General features: G+C 42.3%; 1 protein-coding gene across 2 annotated transcripts in view; it reads right to left on the bottom strand.

Annotated features, from left to right (window-relative positions):
- The window catches only part of EPB41L4A (erythrocyte membrane protein band 4.1 like 4A), a 327,406-nt gene that overhangs the window by 73,465 nt on the left and 231,146 nt on the right, over positions 1-22,795 (bottom strand). The gene's annotated exons all lie outside the window — the stretch shown is intronic.

The following is a 22,795-nucleotide window of genomic DNA, read 5'->3' as shown; positions in this document are numbered from 1 at the left end:
GCTTACAATCTAAAGGGAATGGGGGAAACAAAAGGAGGGGTAGTATACGATAAAATATATAAAGGCAGTGTGTTTTAGGATTCCTAATAGGAGTGCAATTTGGTCTTAGGCCACAGGGAAGTGGCTTAAGGTAACGCATATGCTTGTCGGAACAAATGTGTTTTTAGAGAGCGTTTAAAGGTAACAAAGGTTGGCGAGTGACGGAGGTGTTGTGGGAGGGCATTCCAGAGGAGGGGTGAAGTGCGTGCAAAATCTTGTAAGCGTGAATGGGAGGAGGTGATTCTAGAGGAGGACAACAGAAGATCATGTGCAGATCTGAGATTGCGATTGGGTTTGTATCTGGAAATAAGTGAGGATATGTACTGGGGAGAGAGGTTGTGGAGAGCTTTGTAGGTTAGGGTTAGGAGTTTGAACTGGATCCTCTGGTTAATTGGCAGCCAGTGAAGAGCTTGACAGAAAGGGTCAGGAGAGGAAGATCGAAAAGAAAGATGAATGAGACGAGTAGCTGAGTTCAGTACCGACTGGAGCGGGGCCAGTCTGTTAGATGGTAGTCCACAAAGTAGTATGTTGCAGTTGTCCAGACGAGAAATTATAAGAGCATGTATTAACATTTTGGTTGTGTCTTGAGTGAGAAAGGGACGGATGCGAGATATGTTTTTGAGTTGGAGATGGCAGGAGCTGGTTATGGAGTTAACATGAGGAATAAAAGAGAGAGATGAATAGAATATTACCCCCAAGCACCGTACTTTGGGAACTGAAGTTATGAGAGTGTTATTAACATTTATTGTTACTTCAGGCAGAGAGGTGGCCAGAGACGGTGGAAAAATTATTAGTTCTGTAGCATGCAACGGAGTAGGCAGGTCGGCCAACCATTTTTGTATAGATCATTTTCAGGGATTGCTTTTGTAAAGAACAATGGAGATACTGAGAATCCCCCTATGAGGAGATGGACTAGAACAAAAACCGTCAGATCTGTCAGTTTTTCTACCTATGGTACTTGACAGCAACATAGGAGAAAAAGTAATTTAAAATGTATTTTAATCTAAGATAAATTTGCTGTTTATAAGTATGTGTACACATGTATTTTACATTTCACAATTTTTAGTGATAGTGGCCCTTTAAGTAAAACAGGAAATTCCTTTAGGAATCCATATGATAGTAGCCCCCAGTAGGTTCTTTTTTCTTCTAACCTGCATTAGAAAAGTACAGACACCTTCCATAAGGCTGTGCAAATCCTGGGCTGCATTTCACAAGTTTAGCTTTTAATATCTATGGTTATAAAGTCTCAACATGTAAAAGCTCCGGTAAAATGAATTTCCCCTTGGGAGCTACACCGTTATGACAGCATTCATTCCAGGCACAAAAGATCCTTTGAGTTTCTGCACACAGTGCCCAGTCACTCTCATCTGTCTTTGTCTAGGCACCTGTATGTTGTTCCTCGTCATTACTTAAAAGGTAAGTCTGGCAACACTTTGCCTTTTAAGGAACGTCATACTGCATGCCAAGCATAGCTTGTGCAATGAAGCATGAACTGACAAAGCCACAGCAGTTGACGATTAACGGAAAAAAAAAAATTAAAAATGTGCAGGATGACTTATAAATCCCCCAGGTGATCACCTTGTGCCGTCAGGACAGACAGAAACTATATGGCTTCATGGGATAAAAAGCATCAGTCAGATTCAGGAACAAGACAAATCTCCTTGTCTGATACAGTATGCAGATAAATAGCTACTGACAGACGAATGGGAACATAAAGAACATTTGTCAACGCAAGAAGTTGTTCTGCCACATTGTGCTATGATAAAGGGGCTGCAGTTCAAACAGCTGAAATATGGATATGTAAACTGAAAATGGTCTCAAGAACAGGTACCATTCCCACTCCAGCTTTATGTATTCTGTATATGCACTGTATGCGAAGAGCTACCGTATATATAACTTAATGTAATGCCTGGGGGTAATACTTTGACCACCCAGATAAAAAGGCGGATAGCTGAATAATGGAAGAGGCTACACAGGTTGCCCAGAACAACTGCAGCTCTGGGCTTCCGATATCGCTACAAATAAGACACAATGGCAGCGCAGTGCGATGTTGCACTGCCTTAGCGATAGCAAGCATTCAGACAGGTATATTACAGGACTATAGACTGGAGCGTTACTAGTAGCAACTGCAGCTCACAGTCACGTCCACAGAAGCAGAGCAAACAGGCTAACAACAGTCACCGGCAAGCATCCACACAGGCAAGACTACAGGAAAGAACGTAACTAATAGCAAATGCAGCCTATAGTTACGTTCCCAGAAACTAGAGTAGCAGGTATACTACCAGTCACCAACGTGGTGATGGCAGAATTCAAGCTATCAGAATAATGGACTTCACTGGCCCACCGCAGATGCAGCGAACGTCCATCAGGCATGGAAACAAGGCAATACACAATAATACAGAAAAATAACAAACGGCTCAACTAACGGATAAATATATATTAGCAAGTCTGCATATATATTTATCAAGAAACTAGCTAAAGCACAAATAATAAGGTTGCATTAAACTTCAATAACAGACCTTTTACAGAATGACAAAGTGCCCAGCAGACCAGCGTACTGACTGCTATGACGGGCAAAGTCTAAAATGGGAGGCAGACTTTTATGCCGGCATCAGCCACTGGATGCAAGTATGCAAATCTCCACGCAGCTGAATGATAATCATTCAATCCTCAGCTGGCTTGATTACCATTTGTTAGCTGGTCATGAATGCAAAGGACTCCCATAAGAAATACATGCAGTATTATGTAACAACATGCATGCAGGAAATCCAGGGCTATCTGGCCTCAGCTCAGCTGCACCAAGCAATAGCTGGAATGATGACAGCATCCTGAGCTGCCCAGAACTGCAGAGCGATTGCAAATGACAATGAGACTTATTGCGAATGCACAACCGAATGCAAGCAGACAAGCCAGAACTGTCCGTTTGCAGCTCCACTGCAATGGACAGAACACACTACAGGAGGGATCCTGACACTTAAATGCATGCTGATATTTGTAAAACTTATTTCTTTGGGTCAATTGGCAACATAGACAAACCAACTGCCACTCAAAGGAAATATCGGCGGCAGCTTCACCTCACCGAGGCCCCCTTCAAGGGAAGAGGGATCCAAAAAGTTCTAGCGCTGTCAAAGTGCCACTTCACTTTCAAAAACTAGTTTAACATATACAAACTTTATAGGTCTTTATGTAATTTAGTTCAATTAAAATTACATTCATTTTTGACTGCAACATGGCACTGCCAGTGTTTCCTTGAAACCATGGCAACATGCCACTTCTTGGTAAATGGAACAGACTTGTGTTGCCATTTCACAGCTTTCATGATTGATGTGTAAAATAACTTTACTACCTTAAATACAAATCCTTGTTACTCTCACACTATATCCATTGCATTGCGCGTCCTGAAAAATGTTATTGCAATGTAACGGCAATGAAATGTTGCCTCCCAAGTTGCTGATGCAATACGACACCTACAGAGCAGCATAAAGTCCACAGACTTATACTTGCACTGTACCTGTGACAACACATCAGCATGTTGCACATTATTCCAACAGAAATCATATCATCAGAAACACGCCTGTGTGGAAGTCACATTGGCCGCAACACAATGAACACAATGAAGACAGTGTGAAAGGACCCTTAGGTTTTCTGTAGTGTTTCATGGGATATCAGAGTGCTTTATAAAATGTCGTCAGAGGGTTTCAAAATACCTCTCAACAGTGTACTGCATTTTAGTCAATGATGTTGACTGAATCTGAATCAATGATCTTGACTGAAGTGTTAATTTAAGTACCTCTTAAAGAGAAACTCCGACCAAGAATTGAACTTTATCCCAATCAGTAGCTGATACCCCCTTTCCCATGGGAAATCTATTCCTTTTCACAAACAGACCATCAGGGGGCTCTGTATGGCTGATATTGTGGTGAAACCCCTCCCACAAATTCTGAGTACGTACTCTTGGCAGTTTCCTGTCTGTGAACCTTGCTGCATTGTGGGAAATAGCTGTTTACAGTTGTTTCCAACTGCCAAAAAAGCATGCAGCAGCTACATCACCTGCCCACAGTAAAAATGTCACCATGTAATAAATGTCAGAATGTAAATCAGGGATTTAAACAAATTTACAATGGGCAAACACTAACTAAATCATTTATACATAATTATTGTAAAAATGAAGCACTTTTATTACATTATTTTCACTGGAGTTCCTCTTTAAGGCAGGAACATCAAACTCCTGTCTTGGAGGGTCATATCCATGCAGGGGTTTAGGATGGACTGAGAAATGGAGAAAAGTGTCCTACTTGAAGGACCACACTTTTCCTGATTTAGTCCAATCAATTAGCTGTGCTCAAAATGTGTGAGGACCACGGCCCTCGAAGACTTGAGTTTGACATCCCTGTCCTGAGTGGTCCAATAGAATCCTCAAAAGAACACTGTATTTTATTTCTAAAAAATGAGTTGACATTGAAAGAACAAATGCACCTCTCTCTTATAGAGGAACTGTAGTGAAAATCACATAATTAATAACATTGCCTATATATATTTTTTTTACTGTATTCAATTATAAATTAGTCAGTGTTTGCCCATTGTAAAATCTTTCCTCTCCCCGATTTACATTAAATTTATCACAGGTGGCGACATCTTTAGTCTTGACAGATGATGTGGAAAGCTTGCTTACTGGGAGTTCCAAAGCCAGCACCATATATACCTGTTCTCCCAGAATGCTCAGAAAAAGTAGGTGATTTTTATGTAGCTAATCAGCTTAGGCTAAACATCACTGGGAGGGAATTTACAACAGTATATAGATACAGGAAGTGTGTCTGATGCTAAAACCAGGAAAATTACTGCAACAGTGGGTATCCTGAATCATTTACAGAATTCTACTATATGTCACTACAGTGCCTCTTTAAAGAGACACTGAAGCGAAAAAAAAATGATGATATTATGATTTGTATGTGTAGTACAGCTAAGAAATAAAACATTAAGATCAGATACAACAATTGTTTCCAGTATAGGAAGAGTTGAGAAACTCCAGTTGTTATCTCTATGCAAACAAGCCATTAAGCTCTCCGACTAAGTCTTAAGGTAGCCATACACTGGTCGATTTGCCATTAGATCGACCAGCTGACAGATCCCTATCTGATCGAATCTGATCAGAGAGGGATCGTATGGCTGCCTTTACTGCAAACAGATTGTGAATCGATTTCAGCCTGAAACCGATCACAATCTGTGGAGCCGCCGCTGCCGCCTGTCCCCCCCCGCGCATACATTACCTGATGCTGGCTCCCAGGCATCTTCTCCGCATCTTCTCCACGCTGCACCCGCTCCATCCCGGCGCTTCCTGTGTCACTCCGTGACCAGGAAGTTCAAATAGAGCGCCCTCTATTTGAACTTCCTGGTCACTGCAGTGACAGGAAGCGCCGGGATGGAGCGGGTGCAGCGCGGAGAAGATGCGGAGAAGACGCCCGGGAGCCAGCGTCAGGTAATGTATACCTGATCAGATCGGCCAGCGCTAGCGCCGCGCTCCCTACCCGCGGGCGATCGAGGGTAATTTCCCGCACGGCGCGATTGACGGACCGATCCGATTTCGGGAGGAAATCGGATCGGCGGGTGCGTTTAGCGCGAATGATTGGCAGCAGATTCGATCCCAGGATCGAATCTGCTGTCGAAACGACCGCGAATCGGGCCAGTGTATGGCCACCTTTAGTCCTGGAGAGGGCTGTTATCTGACTTTTATTATCTCAACTGTAAGTGAACTGTTTACTTTTCCTCTGGTAGAGGAGAGGTCATTACTTCACAGACTGCTCTGAAAGACTCATTTTGAATGCTGAGTGTTGTGTAATCTGCACATATTATAGAATGATGCAATGTTAGAAAAAACACTATATACCTGAAAATAAAAGTATGAGAATATTTTCTTTGCTGCTAATCTTCTAGTAATTATTCATAGTACACAACCAATTCACTATACCATATATTTTTTTTTTCGCTTCACTGTCTCTTTAAGTTAACCTCCACTTCAGGAATCATTGCAGTCTTATGCCAGAGACATCTGCTATTTGTATTATGTATTGATATAGTACAGAGCTTCACAGTGTCCATAGTCATGCCCCTGACTGTTCTACAGAAGAGCTAATGATCTCACCAGACCATAGTCATAGTCTAATGTCCCTATCACAGTCTGCTACAGTGACTCAATAAAAACTTCTCCATTAAAACATATACCGGAAAATCTTTATATAAGACATAGATGTGAAGCTCTAGCACAATGATTGGTTAGAAACAGAGGCATAGCAATAAGATTTGCAGAGCTGGTAACCACAATGGGGCCCCCGGACCAAAGGGGCCCTCCAGTGGTCCTTCTTCAACCTTTGGGTTTGCCTGACATTGGAGCTATGTTAGTAAGGATTGCCTCTATTTGTGCTTTGAATAGTGGTAATCATTAAACTTTTCCAATAAGTGAGAAGGAAAACAGGTCTGGCACCAGTCTAATGCTTCAGTGAAATTTTAATCTCTGACGAAGCAGGGAGACCTGCGAAACGGCTGTCAGGCCGTCTTTTTGTACTTCCTAATGCAACCTTACTGTACCTGTTGGATTAAAAACCTGCTTTCCTTCTCACCAATGTTATAATAAATCTCATTGGTGGTGAGCACAGCCTATTCAGTCCTGGTAATCCAACTGCTCTTAATCCAGTTTGCAACGAGTGCCAGTCACTCTCTTCTTCTACTTATACAACATTAAACTTTTCCCCACTCTGACAGTGGTTGTCCTTGCCAGCTTTCAGTGCTCTATAGCATAGTTTCTCAACGTGTGGTACGCGTACCCCAGGGGGTACTTCTGAGGGTTCCAGGGGGTACTCGGGCTTGATATACTTAACCAAGAATAACAAATTTAGAGTTTTAGAAAATGATAATTCTTATTTAAACAAAGCCAAGTTAGTATATTAGCTAATTATAAGCAATAGTAAAAGCTTGGAAATGGTTTAAAACCAATTATAATGTACTACGATTAAATATATATTTGTCAAGGGGTACTTGTGATAATGTTTACTATGCTAGGGGGTACTTCGTGAGTATATGGTTTTGAAAGGGGTACATACCAATAAAATGTTGAGAAACACTGCTCTATAGCAACTGTTATGTACAGAGTGCTTGAGGGGGACCAATGGGAAACATACACTGTGGCTCCTGGTTACAAAATAATATGACATATTGTTTTCAACCTGTAGCAGCTCGTAACACAAGCTGTTTGGTAGTCATTACATCAATATTTCACATTGCTGTTAAATATATAAAAGTAAATTTGGGGGGGGCGCATGCGCGACGCGATGCCGGCAGGACACTAATTACAGGAGCTCTGTAGCGGTCTCCGGTTTTCAGCCCTCTCCGGGGCTATTGGCTGCATTTTTTGCAAACTTTTTCATCTCACCCCAGCCTCTTCAACCCCATGTATGTCGCGGACGAAGAAGGGAGCTGTATCTCTCTCCCAGCCGACTCTTCATCAGGCCTTTTCTTGGAAGGACAAAGCCACGATGTCTTCCCAAGATGGCACCCGCAAGCAGGACAAGGTAACTCCCTCTCCTCCACAGAAATCCACTTCTGATAAGCAAGATTCAGCAGCGCTCACAAAGCAGGACCTTAATGCTACTTTAGACTCCATATACAATAAGTTAGCCCAGAAGTTTCAATCTGAGCTGCAAAAAACAACGCAAACCCTCTCTGTTGAACTAGCTGCTTTAGGAGACAGAACTGAGCGCTTAGAAGTTAAGCATGACGAGCTCGCTCTGGCCCATAATGAACTTAAAGATAATCATGAGCAGCTGCAAACCACTGTATCCACTATGCGTCTTCAGATGGAAGACGTAGAAAACAGGGGCTCCAGAGTCGGTCGTGGACTTGCCTCCTTTTGTGACTGGCCTATTTTCCTTTTTACTACCTGAGAGAGAGCCACAGGACTTTGTCTGTGATCGGGTACACAAAGCCTTACGGGCTAAACCTCCACCTGATAAACCCCCTAGGGATATTGTCTTATGCTTGAAAGACTTCATAACTAAAGAAGAAATCCCAAAGGCAGCAAGAAACATTACAAACCTACAATTTGATGGGTATAAGCTTCAAATTTACCCAGATGTAGCTCCAGCCACGCTTGATCGCAGGCGTCAAATGAAAGAAGTCACTTTCCAGCTAATTGCAGCTAAAATCCGTTATCAATGGGTATTCCCCTTTAAAGGGAACCTGAAGTGAGGAAAATTATTTAAAATAAACACATGATGTAGCTGCAAATGAATATTACATACAAACCTTACTGTCAGTTCCTCTCAGAAGCTCACCATTTTCTTCTTACAGTGATTCCTTCCAGTTCTGACAATATTTTGTCAGAACTGAAATATACCAGTTGCTGTCAGTTTTATATCAGCAGCTGTCAGTTACAACTGAATCTGCAAGGTAATGTCCATGTTTCCCTATGGCTCAAGTGGCAGATATTATAGTTTAACAGTGTGCTGACCAGGAAGCTGCTATGGGGTAATGGCCATTTTCAAAATGGAGGACAGAAAAATTCATCGATCACAGTGGACAAAACGGGCGCAGGGGAGGAGAAAGAGATTGAGTAGTAGACGGGATGTAAGCAGAGCTGGGTATGGTTATTTTGACTTTTTATTTTCAGTTCAGGTTCTCTTTAAACTGATTGTACCACAAGATGGAGTACTGCACACTGCTACCACAGTCGAGGAAGGTCGTTTACTTTTACAAAAACTGGGCATTTCAAGATCTGCCAGGTCTTCACAAGAATCGCCACGTCGACCCATATCACCCATCTGGTCAGCTAGGGGATCCAGAAGCTCTGGGAGTCCTTCCCAAGAATCCTAACCCTTTCACAGTCATATGGTCAATGTGAAATCCTTGTTTCTTTTTTGGACAGTGCCTTCTTCTTTGTCCACCCTGCACGATTTATCGTATTTTACTGTCATTGGCTGAACTAAACACATTGATGTGCATGGTTTGACGCTTCCTGAGTGCTCGGATGCTTCACCCCCTCCTCAGTTTGTTGGCTAATTATTTCTTGATTCTTTACCCCCTCTCTCTGGATTTGCAGGGGCTTGCTCCCCTGTTGGAAATTTATTCAGAATTTTTCTATAGTACTTTTTATCTTTTACAGTTTATGTTTATGGTCTTAAAAATGTGGTCATGTTATGGCATGGTATGGTATAAATCTATTAATATCCCTGTTTTTTATTTTTCACTTATGATGACGCATTCACAATTTAGACTCTGGTAAAACAACGACCTCCTGCAGGACTTCACCCTTTATTATAACCTTGAACCTCTTAAACGGCTTTATTCCCTAATTCCCTATGGCTAGAAAGGTATCAGTTATTACGCACAATGTGCAGGGATTTAATTCCCCAGTTAAAGTGGACCCAAATTAAAAATACAAGATTTCAGAAATAAAATCTATTTTCTAAATTATAATAATAAATAGCAGCCTTTTTTCAGCTGCATGATGACAAATATAAAATATTTTATATTTATTGGAGGAACCCCTCCCTTCATTTCAAATTGCCGGGACAAAATCCGGCGAACTGGTGAAGTAAGTGGTGTCCAGCAATGGAGGAATTGCTAATAGCTGCCCCCAGTATAATCCTAGTTATGAAAAGAGAAGGGTAAAAAGCATGCACTGAAATGCTCATAGGCTTGAAGGAGTGTTTATTTATCTTTGTATGTGTCAGAGTGGTGCAACTAAATATTTTTAATTAAAAAAAATGTTTGGTTTGGGTCCGCTTTAAAAGGCGCTCAGCCTTCTTACTTTATAAAACAAATGGGCGCAGATATCTTACTCCTGCAGGAGACTCATTTTCAAACAAACAACGAACCTACATTTTTTGATCCTGCTTATCCCTCTGTTTATTATACTACCTATCAGAATAAAACCAGAGGTGTAGCTATATTTATAAAGAAACAAACACCCTGGGTGATTCATACAGTTCATAAAGACCCTGAGAGTCGTTTTATACTGATCTCTGGCTCCCTAGCGGGTAAAGAAATTATAATCCTTAATATCTATGCCCCTAATCAGGGCCAGAATGATTTTTGATTGATACACTGATCACCTTAGAGCGTCTTCCCACCTCCAACCTTATTGTTGGGGGAAACCTTAACCTTACTGCATCAGCTGCCTTAGACAGGAGTAGTACCTCCTCTCAAAACACCCGTTGCTTTTCTAAACGCGTAACTAAAAAACTGGAACCTTTTCAACTCCAAGACAGTTGGAGAGCACATCATTTGGGGGCGCGAGAATATACATATCATTCAGCGCCACGAAATTCTGAAGCCTGTTTAGATTATATATTTTTGTCCCCTGTCTTATTGGCTAATTCCTGCTCTGCGGACATTTATCTGGCAGTGTGGTCTGATCACAACTTGGTTAAGGTCTCCCTCACGGGGATGGGAATTGAGGAGCACCACTTCTCTTGGAGAATTAACGATTCTCTTCTATATGACGCCTTAATCACCTCTGAATTGGAAGCTGCCTTCTATGACTATTTTCGGACCAACGCCTCAACGGAAATCTCAGATTCTCTGATTTGGATCACGCATAAAGCAGTGATCAAGGGAAAACTAATTGAAATTGCCACAAAGCGAAAGAGGGAGCGAATCTCTACAATCGTCTCTCTTCAAAAAGAGCTAACAAATCTATACAAAACTTATTATAAAACCCCTATGGATTCTACCTTTCAAATAATTCAAAATAAGCGTAGATGTCTTTAAGCCCTTCTAACCAACAGCTCAGAAAAAGCACTACGCTGGCCCAAGGCCCGCTTTATGTTACATGGTAACAGCTGTTCTACTATGTTTGCCAGACATTTAGCTAGCCATTTGAGACCCTCCCATTCTTATAAAATCTAGAATAATACAGGCCATCTGGCAACTCACCCGAAAGAGGTCTTGCCTATCCTTACAAATGTTTATAGTAAACTCTTCCAAGCTGCTGATGAGCCCCGCCCTCAACATTGGCTAGATAGCCTAGCCATTTCTAAACTCACCCCTGAGCAAGCCTCTTTATTTAACGCCCCCTTTTGTTACCAAGAAATTCAGAATACGATTAAACAACTGAACAGCCAAAACACCAGGCCCTGACAGGTACTCTACCCTCTATTATAAAAATGTTTTTTATATTTAGTTAAATTATATAATTCTGTATTAAAAGGTACCCCTTTCCCTGAAGAGATGCTTCTAGCTAACACATCTCTGATACCAAAACCTGATACTGATACTACCCTCCCACAAAATTTTAGACCAATTTCTATAATAAATAATGATCTGAAAATATTTACAAAAACATTAGCTACTAGACTAGCACAGGTTATTCCCTCCCTAGTATCCCGAGAGCAGACAGGTTTCATTCCCAGTCGTCAAACTACTTACAATATCAGACTTGCAGCAAATATTATTCAAGATGCTGAACTCAACACTAATCGTCTGATGTTTCTGAGCCTTGACCTTCACAAGGCATTTGATTCTGTGACTTGGACCTATCTGCTCTCGGTATTACAACATATGGAATTTACTGGATCCTTTATGACTGCAATTACAGCACTATATAGCCAGCCTCAGAGTAGGATTAGAATCCCTCATGGTAACTGAGTTTTTTCTAGTATCCAGAGGTACTAGGCAGGGGTGCCCATTGTCCTCCTTGCTGTTTGCCATTATGATGGAACCCCTCGCTTTGGCCATTAAAGCAGTACCTAATATTAAATGTTATGAACTAAGAGACTCTATATAAAATAAGTTTATACGCAGATGACATATTGCTCTTTATTTCTCAACCATTGACATCTCTTCCTTCCCTTATGCGTATCCTGGTGGCATTTGAGTGTAGCTCCGGTCTAAAAGTCAGTATGTTTAAATCAGTAGCCATGCGAATTAATTTACCAACGGGCTCATATAAATTGATTGAAGCAAATTTTTCCTTCTCCTGGAGTATCAACAAATTTAAATACCTTGGGGTTACCTTGACCCCTTCCCTATCCCCTCTTCTTGAGCAAAATCTAACCCCCCTACTCGCCAAATGTAAAGCTCTTATTAAGGAATGGTCCTCAATACCGATCTCCTGGATAGGTAGAATAATTGCAGTTACAATTGTATTACTCCATAAGCTACTTTTTATCTTCAGAGCACTTCCCCTATTTATTGCTAAATCAAAACTTCAGATATTTCAGACTCAATTTAATAACTTCATTTGAAACAGTAAACGTCCAAGGGTTCGAAACCGGATACTTTATAGGCCAAAATATGCAGGGGGTCTGGCGGTACTTCAAATTTGGCATTGCTATTTAGCTGCTAGGTTAGCCCAGATGTCTCACTGGCACAATACTACTTCTCTCCAGTTATGGGTTCGATTTGAACAGGAGACTATTTTACCATACTCCTTTAATGGTCTCTTATTGAATCCGGTTCTTATCCCCCAACCTATCTCCCCTCTAAATAAAATTGTCTGGCAACACCTATGGCTATGGAAGACTATACGTTTCCGGTTCTCTTTAGCCTCGGTGAAACCCCCACTTCTCTCTTATCTAACTTCCCGCCAGGCTTAACCAATACTGAAGTATTTAATTGGTGGATAGATAACAATCTTCTTATAGCAAAGAAATTCTGGTTAGTAAACACATTTATTCCATTTTCTCTGTTCGCTCAGAATAGATCTATCCCCCAAGCTGAAATTTTTAGATATGCACAAATATGGCACTTTCTCTCATCCCCAACTCTAAGCCCTCCTGAACGTATTGGCACGTTCTATGGACAAATATGCCTGCACCCGCATACTGAAGTTGGGGTACTCAAGAATCTATAGTCACCTTCAAAACTCCTCGTTTCAAGAGAAACCTAAACACATAAAAGATTGGGAGATAGATTGGGGTTCCCCTCTTACAGATCAACAATGGTCTAGCATTTTCTACAACATAGCTAAAAGCTCTAAATCTAATTTCATCAAAGAAACTGCGTATAAATTGGCTACCAGATGGTATTACACCCCTGATAGAGTACAGAAGATGTTCCCCCAGTCTTTCTCATTATGCTTCCGAGGCTGTAGCTCCACTGGAACCATCAAACATATATTTTGGGAGTGCCCCATGACAGTGGACATCTGGCTAAAAACATCTGCCTTAAGGAAGTTTTGAAAATTGAGGTCAAATTTGATATGTTACATTATTTTTGCCCTCTAAGCTGGTGCCAAAACCTTATAGGCCCTTGGTAAATGTATTTATCGGTGCCACACAATGGTTGATTGCCTTCCCTATTTGCACTAAGTATAACAACTTAGCGCAAATAGGGCTTGACGTAAATCTCTGCAACTGGATCAAGGACTTCCTCACAAACAGGACACAACAGGTTAAACTTGGCAGCTGCCTCTCCCAATTGAGGACCACAAATACTGGCGCCCCCCAAGGCTGTGTACTGTCTCCGATCCTGTTTTCCCTGTATACAAACAGATGCACCTCCACTGCCGACTGCGTTAAGGTAATTAAATTTGCAGACGACACCACCATCCTTGGTCTCATCAGTGAGGAGGACGAACGCACCTACCGCAGCGAGATCGAGCGGATCTGCAACTGGTGTAAGGACAACATGCTTGTCCTAAATGCTGCTAAGACGGTCGAGTTGGTTATCGACTTCAGGAAATGCCCCCCCCCCCCCCCCCACTCAGCCCGGTACTCATTGAAGGCACGGAAGTCACCAGAGTATCTAGCGTTCGGTTTCTGGGCACTACTATCACCAACGACTTGAGATGGAGTGTAAACACCACTAAATGCCAAAAGAAGGCGCAGCAACGGCTGTTCTTCCTAAGACAACTCAGGAAGTTTGGTATGCCGCAGGAGCTGCTGTCTAGCTTCTACACTGCCACCAAAGAGTCAATCCTGTGTTCCTCTATCATCGTGTGGTATGGTGGAGCCACGTCTAGCGACCGGTACAGACTGCAAAGAGTAATAAATACAGCGGAAAAAATCATTGGTTCCCCCCTGCCACCTCTGGACCTCCTCCACGCATCCAGACTGAGAACAAGGGCAGTCAGGATCACGAATGACCGGCTCCATCCCGGCAGCCGCTTCTTCAACCGCATGCGTTTAGAATACCGTTACAGGGCTATTTCCACCAAAACCTCCAGGCACAGGAACTCCTTTTTCCCCCAAGCAGTGTGCCTTCTGAACTCAAATCTCACACACAGTATAACTAAATAGCACATCTGTGACCCAGGCCTAAATAACTCTAATTAAGCTGTATTATTATGACATGCCATACTTGACCGAAGATTTTATTTGTTCTTACTTGTTTATTGCTGCCATGTTGGCACCTAATCTGACTGTTTGTACTGTATGGGAATTTTTCAATAAACGTGAGTAAACAGAAAAGTAAATTTGGAGTTCACACAGAACAGGCTAAAATCTCTGAGCTCTGATTTAACTTCCCTGTATGATCTGGAAAGCTGGGGTGGGGGAGAGTCTGGAATTCAGCTCATGAATAGAACATGTGCAGTGCTGAGGATCTGCAGGATAGATGCCTCACCAGTGATAGCAGCCCAGCAATGAAGCATCCTGCCAAGAAGGATGTCCTCCCTAATTCCTTGTAACAGACCTCATTCCTACTGCGCTATTTGCTGATCTTGGTATGTGCCAGGAAGCTCTACGTTCATTTCTATAAAGCCAGAGAATTCACAGTTTAATCCCCAAGCAAACAGTCTTTAACTCAAGCCACTGACAGCAAAACTATTTGAGAGATGCATTATGAGGGTGTGGGTTAGACACAGCGAAAGGTCACTGAGGGTGTCTAACCACAAGGAAAATGAAATGCTGCTGTGTTCAGGAAATCATAAAATCAGTAAACAATACATCAATACATGAACTGCTGCAGGAACAGCTCAGGTTTACATTCTGTTGCTTCACCTTTATTAATCCCCAAAGATGAATTTCAAGAGCGTGCAGTTTACATGTTATCCATGTGGAGAAGCTTAGTGCACTGCTCTGGGCTGATGTCCATTCAATACAGAACAGATCAATTCTTAAAGCAAACCTGAAGTGAAAATAAACTTATGATATAATGAACTGTATGTGTGGTAAAGCTAAGAAACAGAACATTGGTAGCAAAAAAAGGTCTCGTATTGTTTAACTCCGCAGGATAAGTAATGCTGGGAACACACATTTACTTTTCCCGCTCTATAGAGGCTGTCGATTGATAAATGCCGTTATGTCCGAAATTCCGTTTGATCGTTTTACTGCTTGATTTCTCATAGAAGTGAATGGAAAAAAGATAAATAAAATGAGTGGAAGATAAGAGAATCAAGCTGAAAAATGAGCTAGCGGAGAATCATGTGGAAAAAACGTATCGCGTGTTCCCAGCATTAAACTTCAGTTGAGTTCAGTGAGAGACACCTTGAGATAAGGTTTTACTGCAGGGAAGTTCAAAGGGTAATTCATTCTGATTTGTTTTATAGTTTAAAAGACAGAGTGTGTTTTTAAAACTGCAACTGTAACAGAATGATGCAATGTTATTAACCACTTGCTGACCGCACGCTTATACCGTGCGTTGGCAAAGTGGCAGCTGCAGGACCAGCGACGCAGTACTGCGTCGCCAGCTGCAGGCTGATTAATTAGGAAGCAGCCGCTCGCGCGAGCGGCTGCTTCCTGTCAAATCACGGCGGGGGGCTCCGTGAATAGCCTGCGGGCCGCCGATGGCGGCTCGCAGGCTAAATGTAAACACAAGCGGAAATAATCCGCTTTGTTTACATTGTACGGCGCTACTGCTGCGCAGCAGCGCCGTAAGGCAGATCGGCGATCCCCGGCCAATCAGCGGCCGGGGATCGCCGCCATGTGACAGGGGACGTCCCGTCACTGGCTGCACAGGACGGATAGCGTCCTGTGCAGCCTCGATCGCCGGGGGGGCCAGGTAGGAGAGGGAGGGGGAGGATTTCGCCGCGGAGGGGGGCTTTGAGGTGCCCCCCCGCAACACCCAGGCAGGCAGGAGAGATCAGACCCCCCCTGCACATCATCCCCATAGGGGGGAAAAAAGGGGGGCGATCTGATCTCTCTGCCTGCAACCTGATCTGTGCTGGGGGCTGCAGAGCCCACCCAGCACAGATCACTCAAAACAGCGCTGGTCCTTAAGGGGGGGTAAAGGGTGGGTCATCAAGTGGTTAAAGAGAGCTATATAACTGAAAATAAAAAGACTTTTCTTTGCTACTAATGTTCTATTCATTATCCGTAATACACATACAATTCATTATCTTATGAGGGGGTTTTTTTCGCTTCAGTGTCACTTTAAAGATCCAGTATGCCAGATATTTTTTTATGCGACACCCAGACACATTGTTCTTCTCCTTACCCCTCCCACTAGAAGCTGCTCTATTGTGCACCGCAGTGTTGTCAGGTTTTCTTTAACTACTTTCGCTCCCACGGCCGATCGCGTGCGCGCGCACGCTCCCGACCCGCGGTTCGTTAGCCAGGCAATCAGTGAATCGGGCTATGGTGCCCGATCACTGATTCCTCTCCCTGCAGAAAAAGCAACAGCTTCTCTCGAAAGCTTCGTTTTTTCTGGCTCTAGCGTCCCCATGCGTCCCTCTAAGCGTACGTGTTACGCTTAGAGTGACGTCATGTAAACAAACTCATGGCTGCCATCTTGTGGCCAAAAAGTAAAACTACAAGTAAATGTAAAAAAAAAAAAAATCAACACATATATAAAGAAAAAAATTACTGTTTACATCCCACCCTCCCAAAAATACCCATATAAAATGTTTAATAGAAAAAAAACATTACAATAAAAAAAAACCTGTAAATATTTACCTAAGGGTCTAAACTTTTTAAATATCGTAAAGATTAAATATTTCCATTTTTTTTTATTTTAAACTTGTAAATAGTGATGGATGCAAAATGGAAAAAATGCACCTTTATTTCCAAATAAAATATTGTCGCCATACACTGTGATAGGGACATAATTTAAACGGTGTAATAACCGGGACAGATGGGCAAATACAATACCGTGAGTTTTAATTATGGAGGCATGTATTATTCTAAAACTATAATGGCTGAAAACGGAGAAATAATGATTTTTTTTCAGTTTTTTTCTTATTCTTCCTGTTAAAATGCATTTACAGTAAAGTGGCTCTTAGCAAAATGTACCACCCAAAGAAAGCCTAATTAGTGTCAGAAAAAACAAGATATAGATCAATTCATCGTGATAAGTAGTGATAAAGTTATAGGCTAATGAATGGGAGGTGAACATTGCTCGGATGCATAAAGTGAAAACGACTGAAGGGTGAAGTAGTTAATGCTCTTGTTGGTTAGGTCCACATTCAGAACCGCTGATTACCAGTGGTGTATAAAGCATGCAACTGTTCACACACTACAACATAGATATTGGTATAGAGGAATGAGGTGCGGCGCATGATGGAGGATTCTCCGGCAGACAGGGTCAGTGGTGAGAACAATGCACTCAGGAGTCACTCAGGTGTCGGATGCTCGCCAGATCTTTAGGCGAGCTACAGAGCTGTGGGCTAAAGTGCACATTTTACACATGCCCATCCCGCAGAGCCAACCTAACCCTATAATTCCTGGTCCCTACTTCTTTACCTAAGGTTCTAAAAAATGGAGGACACTAGAGAACATATACAATCTTGGCCTGGAGATTTTAGGTAGAGATATTAGGTGACAAATGTTTGCAATCCACAACTGACATACGGTATGCCACAAAAGAGTGGAAGTTGGTAAAGGTAAGTAAATTGGCAGCTGTGCATTGCAGACTGTAGCATTTCCTCACAACAAGACATTTTTCTTTTAGCAAATGCAAATTATGCTAGCATTATAAAAGATTCATTCTGTAGGTGCATGGTTATAACCACAAGTCTGCAAAAGTACAGTCACTAACAGTTCAGGAACCCCCATCATGCTCAGGCAAGTGTTGCAAACTTTTGTTCCAACAGCTGACAATTTTATAATAAGAAGAAGAATAATAATACACACATTTTGTGGATTACTTATAGTTTCCAATGATATCCAGCTCAGGAGAACCATTTAAGAATAATGATAGTCATGTCTAGGGGAAATCATGAAGAAACATGTGATTTGTTTCATCAGCTGATAGATTTGCAAAGCTCTGATTTGCTGCGATCACCTCCTGCTTTAGCACAATGATCATGACAAGCAAATCAGAGACTTACATATCTATCACCCGACTAAACTGATCACCTGCTTCTCTATGAGTTCTTCTAGACGTGACCATCACTACTTAACAACATCAACACCATAGTCTCCTTGAAGGCAAAGAAGGCTGCTTCAAAACCAATTATGAGCAAGGAAAGGCTACAATAACCAATATAAATTAGGGACACTTTCTTTAATACACCTTGAAATTGTCCATTAAAGTATACCGGTAGCATAAGGATCATGGAGGTCCCCTCTAAACTCCAACTCACATGTTCAGTGGCAATTTTATAATGATGACACCACATATTCTGTTGCCCTTCTCACCACAGTTGGGAATCAACCATTGCAATGTTGCTGTTTACCGGTGGTGTAACATTGTTTTTGTCAGAAGAGGAGATTAGTTATTGCTAGTGTTTTCTCTATTATTTCCTGATAAGATCTGCCATGTATAAACAGAATAAAATTTACACAGACAGTAGCTTGTCCAATCAGCCTGTCTTTCATCCACTTCCTGGTCACGCTCTTACAGGCATAGACAAGTCTGTTTACTAGGCATTGATTTGTTTTACACAATTTACTGCAGAGCTCTGTCAAATCTGTATGTTATTGAATTTATTATAAAAAGCTACATGCGACCATGTTTTTCCATAAACTCAATATTCACAAATAGACCTCTCTTCCGCCCTTCATTTGGACATTTCACAGATGAAGATAACATTTCCATTTCAATCTATTCTTTGTTATGATTAGTTTATAGGACAACATAGGAAGAACAGAATCTCCTTCTTGTTAACATATTTCTTGCCACCTGGGTTAACCTTCTAGTGACTTTCACATTGTGACAAACCTTAGTCCACCTTGTAATAGGGTAAAACACTAACAAGACAAATAAGCCTCCTGCATTAAAGTAAATGAAAGAATACAGAATATGGTTCTACATCAGCTTATAAGGAGATAAACCCCAGTTTGACTTAAGACAGTGGAGACCATGCTTATGGTAAGGTAAGACAAATACGACGCTGTATTTACAAAAACAGATGGAAGGTGGTAAGGCAGAGGACGAATTTCTTCAACTGAAGTTTGTCTATCCAGAGAAAGTGAGAAACTTGGCTCAGATTACAATTTAAACTGAATAAACTGCAATTCACCTGTAGACTGCAATGATAAAGTAACCCATTTTGTAGGTTGCTAGGAATTGTTTAGGCATTCAAAAAACAAGGTAGGAGACATTCTGTAGCCATTTGAGGAGACTTTAAACTGCCCATATAAGGTGCAGAAACAAGTCTACAGATGTTTGTAGCTTGTGGACAAGAACGACCACTGTAACACTTCACACAGCATTAGTAGCACATGCAGCATAAACTTTAAGGAGGAACTTCAGCCTAAACAAATATACTGTCATTGAGTTACGTTAGTTATGATAGTTAAAATAAATAGGTAAAATAGTCTCTTACCCACCCTGTTTTAAAAAAACAGGCAAATGTTTGTGATTTCATGAGTGCAGCCATCTTTTTGGTTGAAAGGAGGTGACAGGGAGTATGAGACACAGTTCCAACTGTCCTGTGTCCTGATCACCCCTCCAGCTGCGCTCGCTAGGCTTCAGATCTCAAATTCAAAATTAAAAAAAAAACAAATTTGTGCCGGCAGCAGAAGGAGAACCACAACATCAGAAATCCCATCATGCTTTGCACAGCATCAGGGGAAAAATGCCCGGGCAGATTTCTTTGATGGGGGGGGAGCTGAGGTTCTCTGCAGCTAAAAATGAGGCTTGGGTAAGAAAAACAAAGTTCTGATGCTGTGAAACTGTTAAAGAAACATCAAGCCTTTTCAGTGCTGCTGAGCAGAATTTTAGTCTTCCTTCACTGAGAGGGGCGGGGGAGAGGTGGCGATGCGCATCTGATAGACGCGCTGGGAGGCAGGGCTGCGGCCGTTAGCCCTTGCCTCCAGGAAGCAAAATCAGCAACCAAGTCTGCGACCAAGGTTTGCGGGGGGTGGGTTGGGGGGGTCAGGGACCCTCGTTCAGCCGCGGGATAGCGGCGTTTTAGCAGGGGCACACATGCCCCTGCTATATATGAGAGCTGAAGCGAGATTGAGTCTCGCTTCAGTGTCTCTTTAAGTTCTAAGGCACATGAAATAATATATTAATTGTATACCTAGTGAAGAAAGGTGATAATATTCACTATACAACTTGTACCTCCCCATGTAGAAACCACCTTATATACCACAAAGGGAGTTTACAATGCTAAGCGGTCTTATGTTCAACCATTTGTATATGATCGGGAAATTGGAGGAGATTTACTGTATGCCATGGGTTTTCTTGAAATTCCCATTTCATCAATTGAAAAAGGTGGTATCTATTTCTTTTCCTGTACTGTATGACTGCAACTATTATAGTGATCCCTATTTGTACTGTTTTCTGATGTCTGTTCAATAAAATTTTATTGCTAAAAAAAAAAAAAGGTGAGATCACCTTATTAAAATATGTTTCTATGCATGTTAACACATTAAGCACACAATACATTATACATATATTAAATATATGCTTAAATTTGGTAAACATCACAGATCTTTTCGGTGGATTGCTTCGACTGAGAGCATCGTTCTCCCCATTCACCATGCCTGCCATTGCTCCAGCGCTGCTCCGTCAGCCTGTTATGATCACTTCTGTAGCATGTACTGCTGGCTGCAGTTTTACTGAAGACAAGCAGTTTTTTATTTCTTAGCGTGCATTTGCTCGCATAGTTTTGCGTGCTCTTATACTGAGCGTTGATTCCATCTGCAGTCGCTCTGAAGTTAATGACAGATTAATATGCTTTTGTGAAAACAAACATTGTCTGTTGCAATGGAGCTGCAATCCCTTTCTTGCAGGCTGCATATCATTGTCTGCCCTTTCCTGCTGTCAGACTGTGATTGATTACCATTCACCTGTGTGGGAATCTGCATGTCTGCTCCCATTGGATGACCTCAGTATAAAGGACTGCTTCCTGCAGTGCTCCATGGGCTATCATAGCTTCAGCATAAGCCTGTCTTGCTGCTGCTTTGGCCCCAGATCATGTTTCTGGTTCTAATGTTACTTTGCTGGTCTTGCATCATATATTGGTTCATCGCCGATATATATGCATACTAGCACGTTTGTTATTTTCCTTGTATTCGTGTTACGTTAATACATCAGTGTCGCTGATATATACGTACACGAACTGTTTATATCCTGTGTTCAGTCAGTCAGCTTTCAGCACGTTTTGGTAGGTTGCGCGTATCGTGATCACTCGTGCTTAGCTAGTCAGTCCTGTTCCTGTTGCCCTGCGTGGATTGCTCTAGCTTCTGCGTAGAAGTAGCGAATCCTTCCTAGTCCTGCTCCAGTTCTTAGTTAGTGTTCCTTGCTTATGTCATATATCGGTATAGTTCTTGCTGTCACTTAAGCAGTGACTAGTTAGCAAGCATTCATTCTGTTACCTGTCCTGATCTTCTGAGTTCTGGTTTATGCTCTCAGCGCTACCTTGCACTGAGCCACTATAGAGGAAGGATTGTTTGTGGCTGTTCGGATCTACGCCTGCTCTGTGCGCCACATCTCCTGTTGGAGTCAGTCCTCTCCTTCACTAAACTGGGGATATCCTGGTTCCTTGTGCTAGCGTGTGTACCTTCTTCGCGTCAGGATATACACTACGTGTTGACTGTGGAGGATATACCACCAAGCGTAACACAGCCCTTTGTCTCCCCGCACAGCAACAGAACATGTAGCTAGCCTATGGGCTAGAGACACATCTGTACATCCTCACACCTGCAATGTCGCCCAAGGGATCGGGTGCCAACCCCCCCCCCCCCCCCCTCCCTCCCGGGTGATACAAAGCTTTAGTGCTGGAAAGTTCAAAGGGTCATTACTTCATTGCCATTGTATCTTCAATCAAAAATGCAGATTTGCTGGCTGCTGTTCAGAAGGAAGAAGCCTGAACTAAAGCCTTTAAACTGAACATAAAAATATGAAACTCTGTTCTTTGTTTAATTTACTGCTAGTAAAACACATATAATTAAGTTTATTGTCACTTCAGGTTCACATTAAATGAGGAGAACAGAGGCGCAAATGGTTCTGTAAACTGTCCTTTAACTACCTCAAGACCGCGTCATGACAATGGGAGTGACCACGGCAGCAGCCTCAGGACCGCCTAACGCCAATTGACATCAAGTCCTAGGGCTGGCTACTGCAGGAGAACGCGCGCGGGCTGCGCACGCATCTCCTGCTTGGGAGGCGGCGCTCCACCCCGCCTTTAGTCTCCGAGCGGTGATTGCCGCTCAGGAGACTGTTGGACGGCGAAGCCGCTGTCTATTTACTGAGATCTAAAGCAGCGCTGTACAGGGGACAGCTGTGTCACTCGGCTGTCCCCTACAGAGTCTCAAAAGCGATCCGCTGTGATAGGGGCTGATTGGGGCAGGGGAGGGACAAAAAAAATAACCATTTTTATTTAAAATAAAAGATACAAATATTTACAAAAAAATAAACAAACATCTGGGGGGTGATCAGACCCCACCAACAGAGAGCTCTGTTGGTGGGGAGAAAAGCGGGGGGGGGGGGGGGG

Source organism: Hyperolius riggenbachi, chromosome 1 (genome assembly GCF_040937935.1).
Source record: "Hyperolius riggenbachi isolate aHypRig1 chromosome 1, aHypRig1.pri, whole genome shotgun sequence".
Lineage (NCBI taxonomy): Eukaryota > Metazoa > Chordata > Amphibia > Anura > Hyperoliidae > Hyperolius > Hyperolius riggenbachi.
The sequence above is the reverse complement of the archived record's forward strand: the minus strand, read 5'-3'. Positions and strand labels throughout refer to the sequence as shown.